General features: G+C 49.2%; 1 long non-coding RNA gene across 1 annotated transcript in view; it reads right to left on the minus strand.

The window, feature by feature from the left end:
- The window catches only part of LOC147600589 (uncharacterized), a 35,687-nt gene that overhangs the window by 15,701 nt on the left and 2,307 nt on the right, over positions 1–17,679 (minus strand). The gene's annotated exons all lie outside the window — the stretch shown is intronic.

Here is a 17,679-nt window from a genome sequence, read left to right on the forward strand (position 1 = left end):
TGGCAGATCCTCTACAAGAACCAGCTGTACTTCACTGGTGCTGCCCAGTGAACAATCTCCTGTTTGCATCATGCTATGAGGTGTAGCATGGGATTGTAGCGTGACCTGCATCTGGTTGATCAGGAGCTGGCAGTTTTCTGACAGGCCACAAATAATCCTGCCCCCGTATATTTGTGGATATACTGGAATTTAATTAATTTACTCAGCAAAACTTTATTCACTTACTCAGTTAGCAAAACTGATTACAGTCATACGATTTGTTGGTTGTACTAGGTAAAGGCTCAAAGCAAAGCTTCAGTCCTGAATCTTTGGAAGAGAAAAAGAGGGAAAAAACATAAATTTAGAAAATGATCCTACCTCTGAGACCATCTTCTACTCTGTGTAAAACAAAAGGCTGTGTTTACTCTTGCTGGCAGCAGAAAGTCAAGCTGCAAAGGTAATATAGGTAAAAGAACAAAGCTGGTTGTGCCTTGGGGGCTACTAGCAAAGCAGATATCTACAGCTGCTGTACTTGTTATGTGAAGTTGTCTGGGAGAAGGAGGTAGGTAGAACAAATGTCTCCGACATCTTCAAGTGCGTGCCATTCGGTATTACTGGTATCAGGTCCTCTTCTCAGCTGGTGCCTAAATGACTGTATAAGGCAGAACCCGCACACCATTTTTATATCCTTTCCCTTGGAAACGCTGAGGACTCTGCTGACAGTTGTTTCAGAGAAGCAGTGTAACAAGCACATCTCTCCCTGTCTGCCATGTGCGTCAGGAGGGAAACTAGTCCCTCTGTGTGGGATGCAACTGGCACCAGATTCCTGTGCGGCATCGATCCTGCATCCCCATTTCCATTTTGTGAGTTCACAGCCATTAACACAAGTTGTCTCAGTATAGAAATGTAGCAGTGTTTCTGTCTTGCTTGAGCTGGGGGAAACAATGGCAGCAAGCTGGCAGTAGCCTTGCTGAGTATTCACCATCCAGTTGGTTCTTCCTGAGGTGGTAGGGATCTTCTCAGACCCCACTTCTTCCAGAGGTGGCAGGGATCTCCTCAGACCCCGCTCAGGTGATGGGCAGGGAAGAAAACAGGGCAACTGGAGGAGCTGAGCACCCACACGTAGGGTGAGAGTGGAAGATGGCGTGCCTCTCCTCTCGTTCCTAACCCATAAGGATCCTGTCTTGATGGCACTCCTTTTTCAGGGAGGTGAGGCCCTTTATGAAGCCTCTTCTGAGAAATTTCTCTGGGCATATGTGAGGGGACAGCTTCTGCCTTGCAGTGAGGAACAAGGTGCCTTGGTCGTAGAGAGGCTAACGTGTGATGCCAGAGTGCTTACAAGCGGCTCATGAAGCAAGGAAGGCTTAACTGCTTTTGGAGCTGCTTTGTTGTGTTTAGTTTTTTAGTTACGTTTCCCTAGAATAAAAGACACCAGGAGAGGCCATACTGTCCCCTGCCTGCAACTCATTTCCAGATGCCAGGATGCCCCAAGGAACAGACACCCAGGAGGACACGTGGGAGAAAAGCATCTTCCCAGTGATCTGAACTACTGGCGTTCAGAAACAGGTCCTGACCTCCCAGCAAGCTGTTTGTATATGTGCTGGGGGAAGACTTTCCCTGCTCCCTTCCTGGGCCTGTTAATAAAAAGAAGCCACAGCATAGGACAGGCAGCTGTTGTTGTGAGACACTGCAAAAAAACCTCCTCAAAAGACAATATTTATCCCAGGTAATAAAGTGGTAGTTGTAATTAAGGAGGGTGTTCTGGTTTTGTTAGTGAGGGGGGGCCTAAGGTGGTAGTTTCTGTAGGAAACTGCTAGAAGTCGCTCCCCTTTGTTCAGTGGACTCGGCCGGGCCTAGGGCGGACCCGCTGCTGGCCAAGGCCGAGCCAATTGGTAGCAGAATGTCCCGTGATAACGCCTCTGCGATAACGTATTTAAGAAGGGGAAAACAGAAAAAAGAAGGAGAAGATGTGAAGCAGCTGAGCAAGGGCAGAGAGGGGGAGGCGCGAGCCTCATGGGCCTTGCAGGCCTCACCCTCTGGCCTCCCGCCAGGCAGCCGACTGGGCCCAACTCGGCCCGGCCTGGCTGCAAGAAGTGGAGAGATGAGAAGTGAATAAGATGTAAAAAGGATCCTGAGAGGCATCTGCCAGCCTGTTGTGAGGAACGGCTGCAGACACCAGGGTCAGTGAAGAAGAAAGGGGAGGAGTAACGCGGCTCCTGGCCAAGATTCCTCTGCAACTCATGGTGAAGACCATGGTGGAACGGGTTGTCCCCCTGCAGCCCATGGAGGTCCATGGAGGGGCAGAGATCCACCTGCAGCCTGTGGAGGACCCCATGCCGGAGCAGGTGGAGGCCTGAAGGAGGCTGTGGCCCGTGGAGGGCCCGCTGGGACAGCTGTTCTAGAGGGACTGCACCCGTGGAAGAGATGACCCACATCGGAGCAGCTTCATGAAGGACTGTGGCCCGTGGGAGGGACCCCACGCTGGAGCAGAGGAGGAATGTGAGGAGTTCTTCCCCCGACGATGATACAGCGGCGTAAAACAACGCGTGATGAACTGACCGCGACCCCCATTCCCTTTTCCCACCCCGTGCCGCTCGGGAGGGGAAGGTAGTAGAGATAATGTTAAGCCCGGGAAGAGGGAGGGGTGGGGGGAGGTTATCTTGTTCCCTATCTCATTCTCCCGCTAATTTTAGAAATAAATGAATAGTTTTCCCCAAGTCGAGTCTGTTTTGCCCGTGACAGTAACTTTAAGGATTTCTCCCCGTCCTTATCTCAAACCTTGAGCCGTTTTTCTTATATCATCTCCTCCTATTCTCTCGGAGGGTGGGGGAAGCGAGAGAGAGACTGCGTAGTCTGGTCCCTATCGGGGCTGAACTACGACAGAGGGTGATATCCTTCTTTTGCAGGACCATGAGTTTTGCACCTCTCCATCTTTTATACTTTTTTTTCTGGGCTGCACAAGCTGGTATGACTTGTTGTTTGCTTAGAAGGATCGTTTTGCTTTCCACTAGAAATACCAGATGTCGCCAGTTCTCTTTTACTGATAAAGGGATGGCTCTGCTTGAGGGAAGCCTAATACCAAATGGTAGCCCTCAGTGTTTCCCGTCTACTTGAGGAGCTTCCTCCACACACCTGTATGGACACATGATCCTCCTCCTTCCCTGGCTGCCTTCCCTCTGCACCCAGAGTCTGTTGTTACCTCACAAAGAACAATCATAGAACAACAGAATCATAGAATGGTTTGGTTTGGAAGGGAGCTTTTTAAAGGCCATCTAGTCCAACCCCCCTGCAAGGAGCAGGGACATCTCCAACCAGATCAGGTTGCTCAGAGCCCCGTCCAACCTGGCCTTGAATGTTTCCAGGGATGGAGCATCTACCACCTCTCTGGGCAACCTGGTCCGGTGTTCTACAATCCCTCATTGTAAAAAAAATTTTCCTTCTATCTAACCTGATCTATAACAGTTGCCGCATTTTCCCCACCTCCTAAAGTCATGTCTCTGTATAGGGGAACAAGGGAGGAATCTGCCAGTCCACATCCATGTGGCTGGGCGAAAGGAGGCGCGAGACCTTCTTTTGTGGGCCACTGAATGGAAAGGAAAAACTCAAGGAAAAAGTCTTCCAGCTGCTTTTGCTCATTCAGTGCTTCTGAGCAAGACATTTTTCTCCTTAGGGCATGAAGGAGATTGGGAATATTCTCCTCAGAGCCCAACCTCATGTCAAGCACAAGGAAGGTGGCTATTTCCCAACACCATCTCCCTCTTCACAGCTCAATACAAGGGCAGATCTACTGATTTTCTTCAGACACTGAGGATGTGGCAGGCTGCCTTGGGGACCAGGCTGGTCTCTCCATGCTCAGTAAGACGCATGGCCTCAGGCTGGCTCCAGGCATCATGGAGTTGCTGCCATCCCTGCCTTTCAGACTTTGGACTGAGCAGCTCCAATTGGCAGATTGTGAATTACTCAAATATTCTTCATCAGCAGATGTCGAATCTTCCCCTTTCACTTTCCAGGAAGGAGGAAGAGACTGATTTATTCACTGTGCTGAGGTGGCAGAGGACAGAAACAAACTGTGAAAAGGAACAGCATATTCTCTGACATTATTCAAATCCTGAGGCTTAATGTATGCAATCTGCCCTTCCAGTATTTCAGCCCTCTCATGAGTGATATTTTAATTTGCATCCAATTACAAATAAAGTGTGCACCATTTAACTTTCTAAGGGAACTCTGACAAGCTGACATGTGAGATGCTCCTCATAGCTTAATGATAAACTGGTTGCAGAAAGCTACTGCGTGTGTGTGTGTGTGCATGTGTGGTTGTGTCATCGCTTCTCAGAGAGGTCAGACTGCTCATCTTTGTCAGATGTTCCATGCTGCAGACTGCTTCAGGAGATTTTTGTTTTGCTGAAGCAGTGATGGAAGGGGAAAGGAGAGAGTGAGAAGTCCATTTTTTGAAAGGAACATCATGCAAATCCCCCTTCCCCGCCCCCCTCACCCCGTGGTGCTGGAGTCCTGAGTGAAGGATTAGTTTTGTCACTAATATTCCCATTTATAACAATGATGATTGGAGGTACCAACACTTTTTATGGTGCAAATATAATAAATTGCCTCTCCCTGCCTCTCAGACTACCAATAATCTAACAATGGTCTGATGTCAGCAAATCTGAAACCATGGAGTGGCTGGGAATTTATCACTCTAGACAGAAAGACGCAGATCACTGATCACCTCCCCCTCACATGCTCAAACCTTTAACTCAGTCCCCCATGCAATTACTTCTTTTTCCTTTAAAAAACAGAGCAAGCCAAAGGTCTATGCCATGACCCAGGATCCTGTAGGGCCTGGGACTCCTGGTAGGGATCACAGCCAGGACTCTGGAAGACTTGCAGCAAATGGCATCTTGCCAGCCAGGCAGCTTTCAGCCCTGGGTGGGTTCATCTCTCTGTCCAGAGCTGTACGTCCTGCCAGCCCAGCCTTTTTAAAGCCTTTACTAAATGAATTCCAGAGGGATGCTGCCAGGACACCACATTCGACACTGTTAAGATTTGTTTTCAATTACTTCACTTCTATTGTTTTAAGGGTATTTTCTATTTCTGCTATTATTTTTGCTGAGAATTGATGACATCCATGGAGAGATGCATCTGTAAACATGCATCATTCACGCCTGGCTAAGGCCAAGACAATCCCCTTTCCTTATCTCAGACAGCGGTGGAATTAATGGTGATGTCAGTCAATGGACTCTTAAGTCTTTTGATTCTTCTGCAGCTCAGTCACCAGCCTCCAAGGAGGACATGGGGTTCAAATTGGTCATGTGGCCAACAGCTTTTCCAGATTTTTAGCGTGTCATGCTGATATGATTCATTTCCGCAAGCAGCCAATTTCCCAATCCTCCAATAAAAACCCCCATGAGCCTCAGTTCTTTCCCTGCCTTCCTTAGATAATCCAAATTTTAGCCTCTGGGGAGCTGGTAGCCCCAAATTCTGGGGCAAATGCTAATTAAACAGCTGCATTTCAGCCACTTGGGGGTCCTAACAAAAGGCAACAGCTGTGTGAGAATTTTTCCCATCTCAGTGCTGAAGTCGGTGAGCTGAGCAAAACTTTGCACATCCCCCATTCCCTCCTGTGCGCAGGTGGCTTGTACAGCGCACAGCATCACATGGGCTTGGGTTTTCATCGTGCTGGACCACAAGGAGCAAGGGCTGAAGCTGCCTTTCTGACCAGCCAGAAAAGGTGCATCATCCTGAAATGGCTCTATCCCCCTCCTGAGAGGTCAGCTCCCCACCAAAAAAAAACCAAAAAGCCACATCTGATGGTGCATTTCCAGAGCCTTCTGGAGATCCTTTGCTTTTCCCCTTCAACAAAGGGGATGTGCTCCTTTGGCAGATGGCAAAGGCTTTAATGGGTTGATAACAGGAGGCCTGAAATCACCTCTTTTTTTTTTTCTGAGAAGAGAAATGAAGTACTTTTTTGTCAGCTTGGTTTTTTTTTTCATTACAGATAAAGTCAAGTGCCTCCTGGCTTTTCCTCTGAAGTGGTACAGAAATGGGTGAGCTAATACCATTATAACATCACAGATGCCAAGAGAATTCATCTGAAGGGGATCGATGAGGAAAAGGGAGCCACTTAAAACATGTTTGCGTTTGTCAACACTTAATCAATTCAGATTTTCAACAAAGAGCTGGAAGAAAGGACTCTGAAAAGAGTCCGCAAGCCCTCCAGGACTATGGGTAATCTCCCACCACTTTTGCTGTGCCTGTGGCTCCATGCGCCTGGGTTACTTTGACATTTTGTTTGGGTGCTGCAACTGGAGCACCCAATCTTGTGCAAGGTGATGCTGCAAAGCAGTGGTGGAGTCTGAACCAGAGTTCCAGAACCCAGCAGCCATGGTAAGAAGAGGCAGAGAAACTGTTTTCTTCTCTTGCTAAAGGAGTTTCCCACACCTATCCCATCCTCCCAGGTCTCTGATCAGGAACCAAAGTTCAAATCTCACAGAGATTACAAACAGGGAATCATTTTCAGTGAGAGCACAGGCAACTTCACCTCTGATGAGCTGAAGATTCCTGACCATGCCTTGCATTGCCAAGCGATTCCCTTCCCTGAGCTCTTCTTATGTTTCTGTTTGCTGTGCCAACTGCTAGAAAATATTGTGTAATGGCATCTCTTTTTGCATATTATTATTATGTTTTTAATTTAAAGCAGGAGAGAAGCTGAGGCAGATCTGGAGCCTGGAAGGGAACCACAAGCCCCCAGCCCTGGAGGCATCCCCCTGTGTGGAGCCTTTGCTTCCATGTGGAGCAGCATGCTCCTCCTTGAAAAGCACTTGTCCACTCTATGTCAATCCGTGCCCCTCAGTCCCTTCTGCTCTGATTAACCTGAGACTACCATGCTCAGCTTGTGGTGCCTTTTGATTATGTTCAGGTGGAAAAGCCTTGGCTTTTCCAAGTGCCCCTGACTCTGTTCAGGAGGGTAAATAAAGTGTTCAGATCTCCAAAACTCTTCAGCTGAGATGTCAAACAAGCAGGAGAAGACCTCCACCTCCGTTAGTGGCACACCCTGCTTCAGGGTGTACCAGGGATGGAAAAGTGGGTGCACCGTCTCCCACTGCATCATTAGTGCAGGTAATCGGGGCACAGCAGGTGGGGAGGAACAAGGCTAGGGACTTTCCTCTCAGATCAGAATAAGGGTTTTAAGCTTTTTATACTGGAAAGGTGGCAGGAGGCGTTAGCAGAAATCTGCCAAACTGGGACAGCCTAGTGCTACCAATTTAAAAAGAAGCAGCCATATTTCTCCAGTGTTTTCAGCATCCAGCACTGCCTCCAGCTTGGTGGCTCCTGCTCAGCCTGGCCTGTTTCACAGACATTGCATGACCTTGTGAGCTGAAAGGGAGCTTTACCCTGCCGGGGCAGCAGCAGCTCTGCTCTCAGCCAGGGAACAAGCATGGCCAAGGCACGGGGAAATCTCCATACTGCATGAGGGGCTGTACACCTGGGCATGGAGCAGCTCTTTTTTGCTGCCCAGGAAAATGGGACCTGGGAAAGCTGAGTTCTTGCAGAGTCCTGAAACACTGATATGCTCCTGTAGTCCATAGAGAGAATAAAAGGAAACTCAGGAGGAACCATGGCAGACAAATGACAAAAAGCTATAGCAAGTGAAACTCCCTAGAAGAAGTAGAAGAGACCTGGAGGAATTTCCACCACTGGTTCTCTGCGAATCTGCAAGCAACAGGAGACAGAAACAGGGGGCAGTCTTCATTCCTGAGAAGAAGATCTGAGACACTTGATGAACCTAGCACGTTGTGTAGCTCGGGCAGAAAAGGCAAGCTCCAAGTCTCTATTACGCAACAGCAATCAGTGCTGGTGCAGCATAAAAACAAAGCAAAGTTCTTCACCTGAGGGTGAGGATGTCCACAGAGCTGATCAATGCCCCCCAGAAAAGCACTGGGAGAGCATGAGTGGAGGCCCCAGGACAGTATGGAGAAGAGTCACAGCAGCTCATTGATTGCTCATCACAAACATAAATTACTTGTAACTGAAATAATGCAGAGAGGAGAGAAGTGAATGCAGCAAAGCAGACAGGTAGGTGAGGAAGAGCCTGAGGCCATCACCAGCTGGCGCTGGCCTCCTTCACGCTCTGCCAGGTCTCCTTGGAGGGGAGGGTTAAACCCTGGAGTCGCTGTGGAACTGGAGATTGCTCCCAGGCAGAGAGGTCGGAGGCTGCGGTCTCAGAGAGGCCCTGGAGAAGCTAAAGGAGTCAGCTGGAACCCCCCAAGCTGGGCTGTTCCAGCAGCCCATTTCTGTGCAGCAGAATACTCCGGCAAGATGAGAGGCTCTGTGGCCAGTCTAAAGCATGCAGGGACTTCTGATGATAAAACAGCATCCGTGGATGGAGCTGACACCTGAACTCAAAACAAAAAGCAGTTTGCTGCTTCAGGTAAACACCCTCCCTGTGGGAGAAATGCAGTTTCACCCTCCTGCCTGGCTGAATGATCTAACTAAAGCAATCCAGGTTTTGTGAAGTGTCCCTAACCAACACAGAAGTAGTGTGGGCCTCCAGCGCCCAGTCCTGCAGAGTATTTAATTTCTGACTGATGGACCAAATCTTGCTGCAGATTCAGCTTTGGGTCTCTCCTCCTCCTCGGAGGCCCTGTTGCCCTCATAAACCACTCTGGCTTTGCTCTTGTGTCCTGTGCTTATGGTGCAATTCTGACACTTGCTGGTTGCTTTACGGCCTTCTTTCCGTTACTGTTACTCCAGTAACACAGCCTTGCTGCAAGCCAGCAGCACCCTCCTCCAGCCAAGCTAAGAGAGGACACAGAAACTAGTCCTCTGCCACCGGCCTACCATATCACCATTGCAGCCGATTTTAAGTCGCAAGTGTCCACAGGGCTGTAGCACCCTCACTGAGAGTGCACAGTCCCACAGCATTGGAGCTGGGCACAGGGACGGTAATGGCAACAGGGTCCCATCAGTGATCTTGTGATGGTTAAGTAGAAGTAAGGATGCAAGTCAGGTCTGAGGTCAAGCCAGGAAAGCCAAGCACCTCAGGAAGAGGTGTGGGAGCAGGTATATACAACATCTATCAGGCCAGCACTGAAGGGCCAGGGATGAACTTAAACGGGGCTCTGGGGCCCATGGGCAGAGGTTGTGGGTGGGGGTGCCAGGTGAGGCTGGTTGGGTTCACTAAGGCCTATGGATGTCCTCAGGGCCCTGACACAGAGCTGCAAATAAGCAGTTGTAAAAGGTATGAATGACTCTTGGGTACAGTCAGGGCCTCCAAGTCACCTCGCTTCCGCTCCTGTGTCTGGCAATGGGCAATCGCAGACACCTGAAGAAAAGCCTAAGAACAGAGCAAGCCCAGAGTCAAACTTCTGAGGGTTTTCACAGCCTCTACCAATGTGTGGTTTAAGCACTACCTGAGCCAAGTACCGCTTCTGTGTCCTGGTGGATTTGTCTTCCCTGAACCTGTCTGGTCTTTCCCGTCCAGCACTCACCACATCCTGCTGGGGGCAGTTCTGCAGCATCACCACACATCACATGAAAAGCTGCCTCCTCCTGAACTTTTCGAATCTGCCATCTCTTGCCTTCGTTTGAGCCCTCTGATCTTTTTTATCAGAGGAGGCAGAGGTTAGTTATCTCTGCTAATTTATTCCATGCCATCTGAACCACTGCTTTCATGCCAACGGCTGAAGGCTGCAAACTCCATGTGCTCTAACACGTCAGTGAACATGAAGTGGATTGGTAGCAGGCTCCGTGGCCTCCCTCTTCCTTTGAACGAGCCGATTTTGGTAATTTGATGGCATAGAGGGAAAGAGATGGAGGTACCCAGGCAGATGCTTCTCTCTAGTCTCGCAGCTGCTAGACTCTTTCAGACAAAAGAAAGCTACCAGCACTGTGAAACCATGGCCTCTCTTGCCTTGGTTGCCAGGCCAGCTAGGCAGATCAAATTCAATGCTTGCTGTGATGTGATGCTGAAAAATGCACTTTTTCTGTCCATGTTCATACCAGCCACCCATCTCCTGAGCCAGCCTGCAGAAATTCAGTGTGATACAGGAAGTGACATTCAGCTGTGCTCTTTTCTTCTCTACAAAGATGAATATTTATTTGTATGCTTGCATTTTTTTTACAGTCAGGACCTCTGGAAAACAATTCCCCCTCTCCCTAAAATACTGGGCAAACACTGAGACCTTGACCTCTGTGTTAAATGTCACTGGAATAAGGTGCACCTCTCTGCTTTCTCTCTGCTTGTTTTTCTTTGAATTTTACCCTTCAACTCTGGAAGTGTTCCTGGAAATGATTCCTTCAGACAGCTCATCCCCAGCAGCTTAGAGGATACTCCTGCCTGCACAAGAGCAGCTGGACCCCCTCTGCATGCCTGCAAGGCTAAAACCCTCTGATTATTATTTCATGGAAGAAGATGGGAGGGGAGAGACCCCGACAGCCAGAGCAAAACAGCTTAACCCCCGTGCCGCTGGAACTCCTACCCCACTGATGTGGCGTCATCCGGCAGGCGCTACCTGTATGCCCTCACTCTTGGAAGTATGGTTGGTAGGAGGAAAAGAGGTGGTACCAAGCAGCAAGGAAAAAAATGCAGCATCAAAAGGACGCAGCAACTGCCAGTGTTGAGGAAGACAGCAGAGAGGAGCTGGGAGATACTGGTGCTTGTGAGGGGAAGCAATGCCAGGGCTGGGTATCCTTTCTAAAACAGCCATGTTGTAGTCACTGTTTTTTGTTTCTCATCTGGAGTCATCCTCTGCTCTCAGAGGCAGCAACATAGTTATTCTTAGAGGGTCAGGCTGGTATTGACACAAGCCAAAGAGACCATCCTTTGAGGATGGCCCCTGGGTGCCCTGTGGATGGTGAGGACCACCAGCAGCCTGTGGTGGGCGAGGAGAAGTGGGCAGGTGGGAGCATGGTTCCTTTGAAGAAAGCCTCTCTGTTCTGTCCCCCAAAGCCCCCTTCAGTAGCTGGAACCTTCAGTCCTCTCCAGCACTCTGATCCTGAGGCCTCTGCTAGGGCCCTCTGCCTTCCTTCCGGGAGCAGGAAGATCCCTGGGGACTCAGGAGAATTTGCTCTTGTGTCATTGTAGACCTTTTCCTGTTTTACTCCTCCAGCATGACTGTCTGCTGGGCTTTGTGCCACCCTCAGCCCCAGCTGACAGATGTAGCTCCTCCTTGGACTCCATCCCCTCCTTCCCCACACCCCCACCTCTGCCAGTGCTACCCTCCAGCTGTGTGCTTGCAGGAGCGTGAGCACGGGCTCCCAAAAACGGTCCGTGATGCTTTGCAAGGAGACTCGGGGATCACTTGCAGTGCCCTCCCCTTCCACATCACTCTAGTTCTTGCTCCCAGATACTCCTGTTTGCTTCTGTTCACCAGCACGTGAGTGGAGCCGGTGTGTTGTAAGGCCAGTGAGCTCTTCAGTGTAGCCCAAGTAAGCAAAGGCAGCTGCACAACATATTTGCAAATGAGGGCTCTCCACCCCTCTGTGCTTCTCTCCCTTCCCAGCGGCAGCCTCCACTGCTCCTCCCATGCACAGAGCGAAGGCTGCTCTGCTGGGCACAGCCGCCTCGCCGCAGGGTAGGAGAGGACGCACTGCAGAAACCTCCGCAGTATGCCCTCCTCCTCCTCCACCGTCTGTGACACTGGGGAGCTGCATCAGTGTGACAGCGCTTTGAGCCCAGCTGTCACAATGTGAGCAGAAAGCGGCAGCACAAAGGGACTTGAAGCCCATGTGCGTCTGCCCACCATCCTCCCTCCTCGCTGCCTTCACGCCGCTTGCTTCCCACAGCGGTTTCTCTGCCCTAAGTGGAGTGGGAGTGACGCAGAGGGCACGTGCCGCCCCTCAGCGTGTGACCCAGCAGTGAGCAGATAGTGACCCACCACACCAGGAGACCCGCAGTGCCACAGCTGCTCCATGCCGCACGGGCCATTTTACATGACGGCTCTCTGGTGAAGCCAGCCTGGTGTTGGGGTGTGTGTCAGGAGAAATGCATCCTTGGGAGAACACCCCACAAAGGACGTTACCACCCCACCTGCCCCTCCTTGAAGGGAAGTTTCAGCATGTCTCGCTCAGATCCTGCTGTCCTCTTTACCCAGCGTCTGCTGCACTTGGTGGGAACAGTTCAGCCAGCTCTGGATGGGACCTAGGCCAGCAGGCATCCGCAAAGCCGGCCAGATGAGGTGGGAGCTGCCAGCGAACCCGTGGCGCCCTCTCCTGCCTTATCCTTCCTTTTTGGTTTGCAGCCAAGCCACCACTACCTTTACTGGGTTTTGCTGGACAGGAATACCCTCTCTCTCTCCCTCGCCCCAGGAAAGCCAAACTTTGCGCATCCTCCTGGAGACCTCTTCTCCCACAGCAGTTTGCAAGTCACCGCTCTTACGTAAGGCTTGGCATTTTTCCCCTTCTGCCCCTCGCTTCCATCAAACAGTCTCTAAAATCCTGCAGACTAATTTTGTTTCCTCTGTCACGTGCCCCTGGCAGAGATTTCCCTGCTCCCAGTTTGGGCGAGCTCTGAGCGGACCCTGCGCTCACCTACCCAGCCCCAGCACTCCTCAGGGTGGCAGCTGGACTCTTTCCATCCGCAGCACACCCTAGCCTCTGCTTGCAGCTGCCTGCTACACCGAGCCGTACGAACCCACACCGGCGTGCAGTGGAAGGGGAAAGGTCTGATCTGTTCAGCTACAGGGCTTGTAGTTCCACCAGTGGGGTCCTGCAGCCACCAATCAGTCTCAGACTGACCTGGGTGGACATCCAGCCTGCAAACTCCGGTGTAAGAAGTGAATTTGCTAGGTAATTTTTAATTTATATAGACACCAGCTAAGGTTTTACTTATTATTTCCCAGCAAGTGATTGCATTTAAAGGGGAGAAAAGACATTTTGCCATTGACTGCAGTAGTTGTAAAATGAAAGTATGAGGCAGGTTTGATGGTCCACGTTGTTTTCTAGGGGGCAGGGAGCTGACTTTCCACCTAGATCTCATGCGTGAATGCAGAACAGTCTGCAGTGAAAAAAACCCGCATGTTACTCTGAGTATGATTTCCCCATGAGGTACCTCTCTGTTCAGGTAGAGATTTCCAGCAGTCACTTGTCCTTCATAATCTCAGCAGCTAATGCTGCAACCCAGGCTGTTCAGAAAGTGGTCTATTATTGTGGCTATCACCATTAACAAAAACTTCCAGCTTAAGAGGGACCGTCACTATCTGTAACATGGTACTAAGGGTGGTGGTTCCAGTAGTAAATTATGAAGCCTGAGAAAACTCTGCCAGCTTGAGATCCTGCGAAATACAGGAATCTCTGACCTTGTACAGTCTGCGCATTTTTTCTGCCAGCTGATGCTAAATCTACTTTACCAAACAGCAAAGAAGGAAGAGGTTGGCTGGCAAAGGGTGAAATCAGGACACACACCGTCCCTGTGCCCTTGCTCTGAAGTTTGACAGAGTTGCTGGAGCCCTTCAAGCCCTTCTGTTTTCCTTTGGCATCCGCTGAGGTCCAGCCCTGAGGGAGAGACTTCGCTAGCTGAGCTGGAATGTGGTTTTATTGCATTGATGCTGACTCAGCTGGTTTACAAGGGTGAATTCTGAACCTCATCTACCTGATAATGTTTCCTTAGATGTCTGGGGAGTCAGAGCATGGGGCAGACCATGTATCAGCCCCAAATTAGAAGAAATACTTGAAAACTTCACTTGGAAAAAGAAATGTTCATAGGCTAGAGGTCAACTCTTGGACTATCTTACATGTGACTAACTCCATCTGGATTGGCATTGGCATTGGCAGGAACCAGCAGCCTCTAGGGCACACAGACATGCCGCATTACGCATCTGAAATGCATGGCTGTGCACGAAGATTGCCAGAGTCAGGAAGAAACAACTGCAAAAAGAAGGACCAGATTTTGATGAAATACATACTGAGTTCCGTTGGATTGGACAAAACCTGTGGGGAGGAAGGAGGGCTGTCCTCTCAGGTGACCTACCTTCCTGTGGTAAAACGGTCACTTCTCCTGCCCGCTTTCAGCAAGGGTTTAGCTCCCCTCAGCAAAGCAAGGCCACACAGCCTAAGTCCCAGGGGCACTTGGAGGGTGAAACCAGCCCAGGGACCACCAGAGGCATCAGGACACAAGCTGCAAGGACAGACTAATTCTTCCTGAGAGCACAACAGAATTTATATATCACTGTTGGATTTGAGGCTTTTAGCCCTCCTATGAAACTGTGAGCCCAGGAATTGCCAAGGAGTGGGGTAGCTACCAGTTTTTTCTAATATAGGTCTTGGATGACCAAGAGGGGGCTAATTACAGATCAATTCACTCTGTTCTGCTCAACCTGCAGAAGTTGTTGGATGCAGAGAGAGTAACAAAAGGCTTAGTTCAGCTGTCACTCAATGATGAAGAAGGACTGGTGCCCTTAGGCAGTGGTGGTGGGACAACCAGGTTGGAAGGAGGTTATTAATTCAAATAGCATTCAATAGGTGCCAGCCTTAGATCAAGGGGAACCAGGGACCTCATGCAGTGTCAGTGGTTTGTTTTTGCATTGTTTTCTATGCCAACAGCTTGTGAACATTTTCTCTGGACAGAAGTGATGAAACTTGCTCTAGTTGGGTTCTTTCTGATGACCAAACAAGCAGAAAAGTGGCATGTGGCCATATTGCTTCATATTGATAGACACAAAAAAGCCTGCAAGCATATTTGTTTACTTAAGGTTTTTTTCTTTCCTGATGTGATTCTGCATTTTTTCTCTGTTTTTGCAATATGAGGGATGTCAAGTCCTCTTTTATTTCTCACTGTTAATGGAACACTTCTGAAGTACCAAAGAGGGGCCTAACATACAAATATGACTCGCAACTCTAAATCTGATTGCCAGTTGCCAGCTCTGAATAATTACCAGGTTCCTTTTGCTGTGCTCCCCCCACATACAGCTCTTTAGGATACACCGATCTTTGATACGAGCTCCCAAGCCACCTGCTCCCTCTTCACCTGCTGCTCTTTCTCTCTTAGCATGAAATGTCTGGCTAAGGTTACTGGCCCCAAGGACCTAACAGCTGCTGGACTGGGTTATTATCCACAAAGAAAGGAGCCAGTCACTTAGTTGTATTTTTTTTCCCCTCCAAGCGAGGAACATTCATGAGAGTAAAAGGCAAGAAAAGCTTTGTTTGAATCGTTGGCTTTGTGTTCTGTGTCCTCTTCCCTCGAGAATGATCAATCTACATGACTTCTGCCAACCCAAAGCTAATTTTCAGTACCCAATAAAACAGTTTTTTCCCTATACCAAAAGAGGGGTCCTGTTAACTCACCTCAAAGTTGTGTTAGCTGTTTTTGCTAAGTCTTTTGCAAGGTTCCGTATGTCTGTGTTTCCTCACATTCACTGTGTCCCTATCCAATGTGCAGCCTGGGCTTTTCTCTCCTCCACACCACCTCTTGTCAGCTTGGGACAAAACTCTTTTATTTCTTCGTGTTTGTCCTTCCCACATGGCTGTGTTAAAAAGGACTTTGATTGAATGGGCTGATGGCCAAGCAATCCAGCCTTTGCCATATGACTGATGGTGGTAGATACTCTCCTGTAGCCTGAAAGGATTTTTGCAGGAGCTGAACCACCTGGAAGTATTGTGCTGCCCTTAGGCACAGTTGTCAGGTGGTACAGAGTGATTATTATTATTTCCATCCTTTTCTTCCCCCTCTATCCTCTTCCTTCTTACAAAAGAACCCCAGATTTTGTCCAAGTAGCACCATGTACCCATGAGACTTGGTGGAATTTGGTGTGAGAATATTTCTTAGGGACCCATTCAACGGTTCCTGCTTAAAGTCTTCTTATCCCTCCCCTCCCACCACGGAACAATTTTACTTCTTCCTTTAGCAGTTTCCCTCTCTCCTCTAGAAAATACCCTTTGAGCAAGCCAATAGGCATTGCTGAAGAGCAAGCCTGGGCCGAAGATGTTTCCACACTTCTGATTTAGGAAACAGAGGGATCAACCCAAAGCAACAAGCACAAGGGTTTAGCTGTTGGCTAGATCAGTGGTCTCCAAAGTGGGGCGCACGCACCCCACGGGGTACGCGAGATGATCCATGGGGGTGCAGGAATAAAATACTGTAACTTCAGTAGTGCATGTATATAATATATAAATAAATAAATGTACATCTATTGAGAATGTTTGCTCAAAAGATTTCTTACTGATACGGGAATGCAAGCAAAATTTTGGAGACTGCTGAGCTGCATTACCACCACACACCTGCCCTTACAGGCTGGTCTGCCTGGAGGGTCTTAGCTCTACATGTGTAGTCCAAGGAGCCAAGAGGACCAGCCACTGCAAGTGTACTTTAAAGCTGGCTATGAACAGAAAGATCTCAGTGACAGGAGGGCTATGTGAAAAAGAGATGACAGGGCAGAGACCTCTGATGATCTGGTTTCTGCATGTACACAAGCTAGAGGCTATTGTTTGCCCTGCGGACAAGCAGAACTCCAAGGGTCACCATGAGTCAATGTTTGCCATTGCTTTCTGTTTTGAAAGTGATCTTCTGAAGTCCTGAACATGGACACTGACAGATGGTGATCTCTGGTACAGTGAATGTGTGTGTAGGAGTGTTTGCCCGCACAAGAACATACATTTTAGCACCATTTAGAAAGCAACACTTAGGCTGTATATAAAGGGCAACAGATATTTTCCCCCATTAATACAGACATTTGCATACTTGTAGTTTGCTGTTTTGTTAGGCAGTGCTTCTGCATTCACATTCAGTCTGTCATCTTAATGAAAATAAAGCCTGTGAAGCCAAAGAAAGCAAATATCTGTCCACTGATAATTTAGGCACATGGATGTGTTTTTGTGTGTTTATTTTTTGTACACACTTCTATTTGTCCTAACACTATCTAGGTGTGTGGTTACAGGGTAAGAGAAGAGTTGTGTCTTTTCAGGTTTGAGCAGCTGGGTGCCATCTCTAAACAACTGACATTTTGAAGTTATTATCACTGGGTTTCAGAGTTAAATGACCTCCTTGTACGGATGGAGGCAGTACACACCTTCTGCCAGTCTGAAAGAGGCAGAAGAGACACTGCTATGATCAGAGATCGTAGTGCAGCTGTAAGATCAAGTACTTTGAAGAGCACTTTGAAGTCCATTGAAAGGCACTTTGCTAGTTCTGAAGTCATCACCATGGAGCAAAGGGGCAGAAGTACGTACCAGAACCGTTTGTAGGGCAATGGAGCAAGGCTCCCCTGCCAGCATGGTCCCACGTTACGCAGTCCCCTCGCACAGTGCGTGTTTATTAGCAGCTGCTTTGTCAAGATGTGCAGGAGACCTAGCACAGCAGGAGGAGGAGGTGGTGGTGCAGAGTCCCTCTCCATCTCCAGTGCTCCCCATTTCTACCTGCATCCAGGGCACTCCTTCCCACCTGTGTGTGCACATGTGTTTGGGAGGCTCAGCTCCAGCCTGGAGCACACGGCAGCTTTACTGCCCAGTGGTGAGGCACATTCCCCACCAGTGGATGCTGGTGTGAGGGCAAACAATCCTTAGCCAGCTGCTGAGCATGCTTGTGGAGTGTGGGGTGGCACGTGCATGAACGGAACATGGTTGCTCTGGGATGGAGTCAAGTCCAGAAGAGGTCAGAGAAAGCCTTAAGGGATCTGGCTGAGTGCTGGTCTTGGGGCTTTAGAGAGTGACTTCAGCTCTGCCGCCAAAGAAGTGATGTGAGGGTGGGCTTATATCAAAGACATTCATTTTGGC

The sequence above is a fragment of the Chlamydotis macqueenii genome, chromosome 5, assembly GCF_036417535.1.
Source record: "Chlamydotis macqueenii isolate bChlMac1 chromosome 5, bChlMac1.mat, whole genome shotgun sequence".
NCBI lineage: Eukaryota > Metazoa > Chordata > Aves > Otidiformes > Otididae > Chlamydotis > Chlamydotis macqueenii.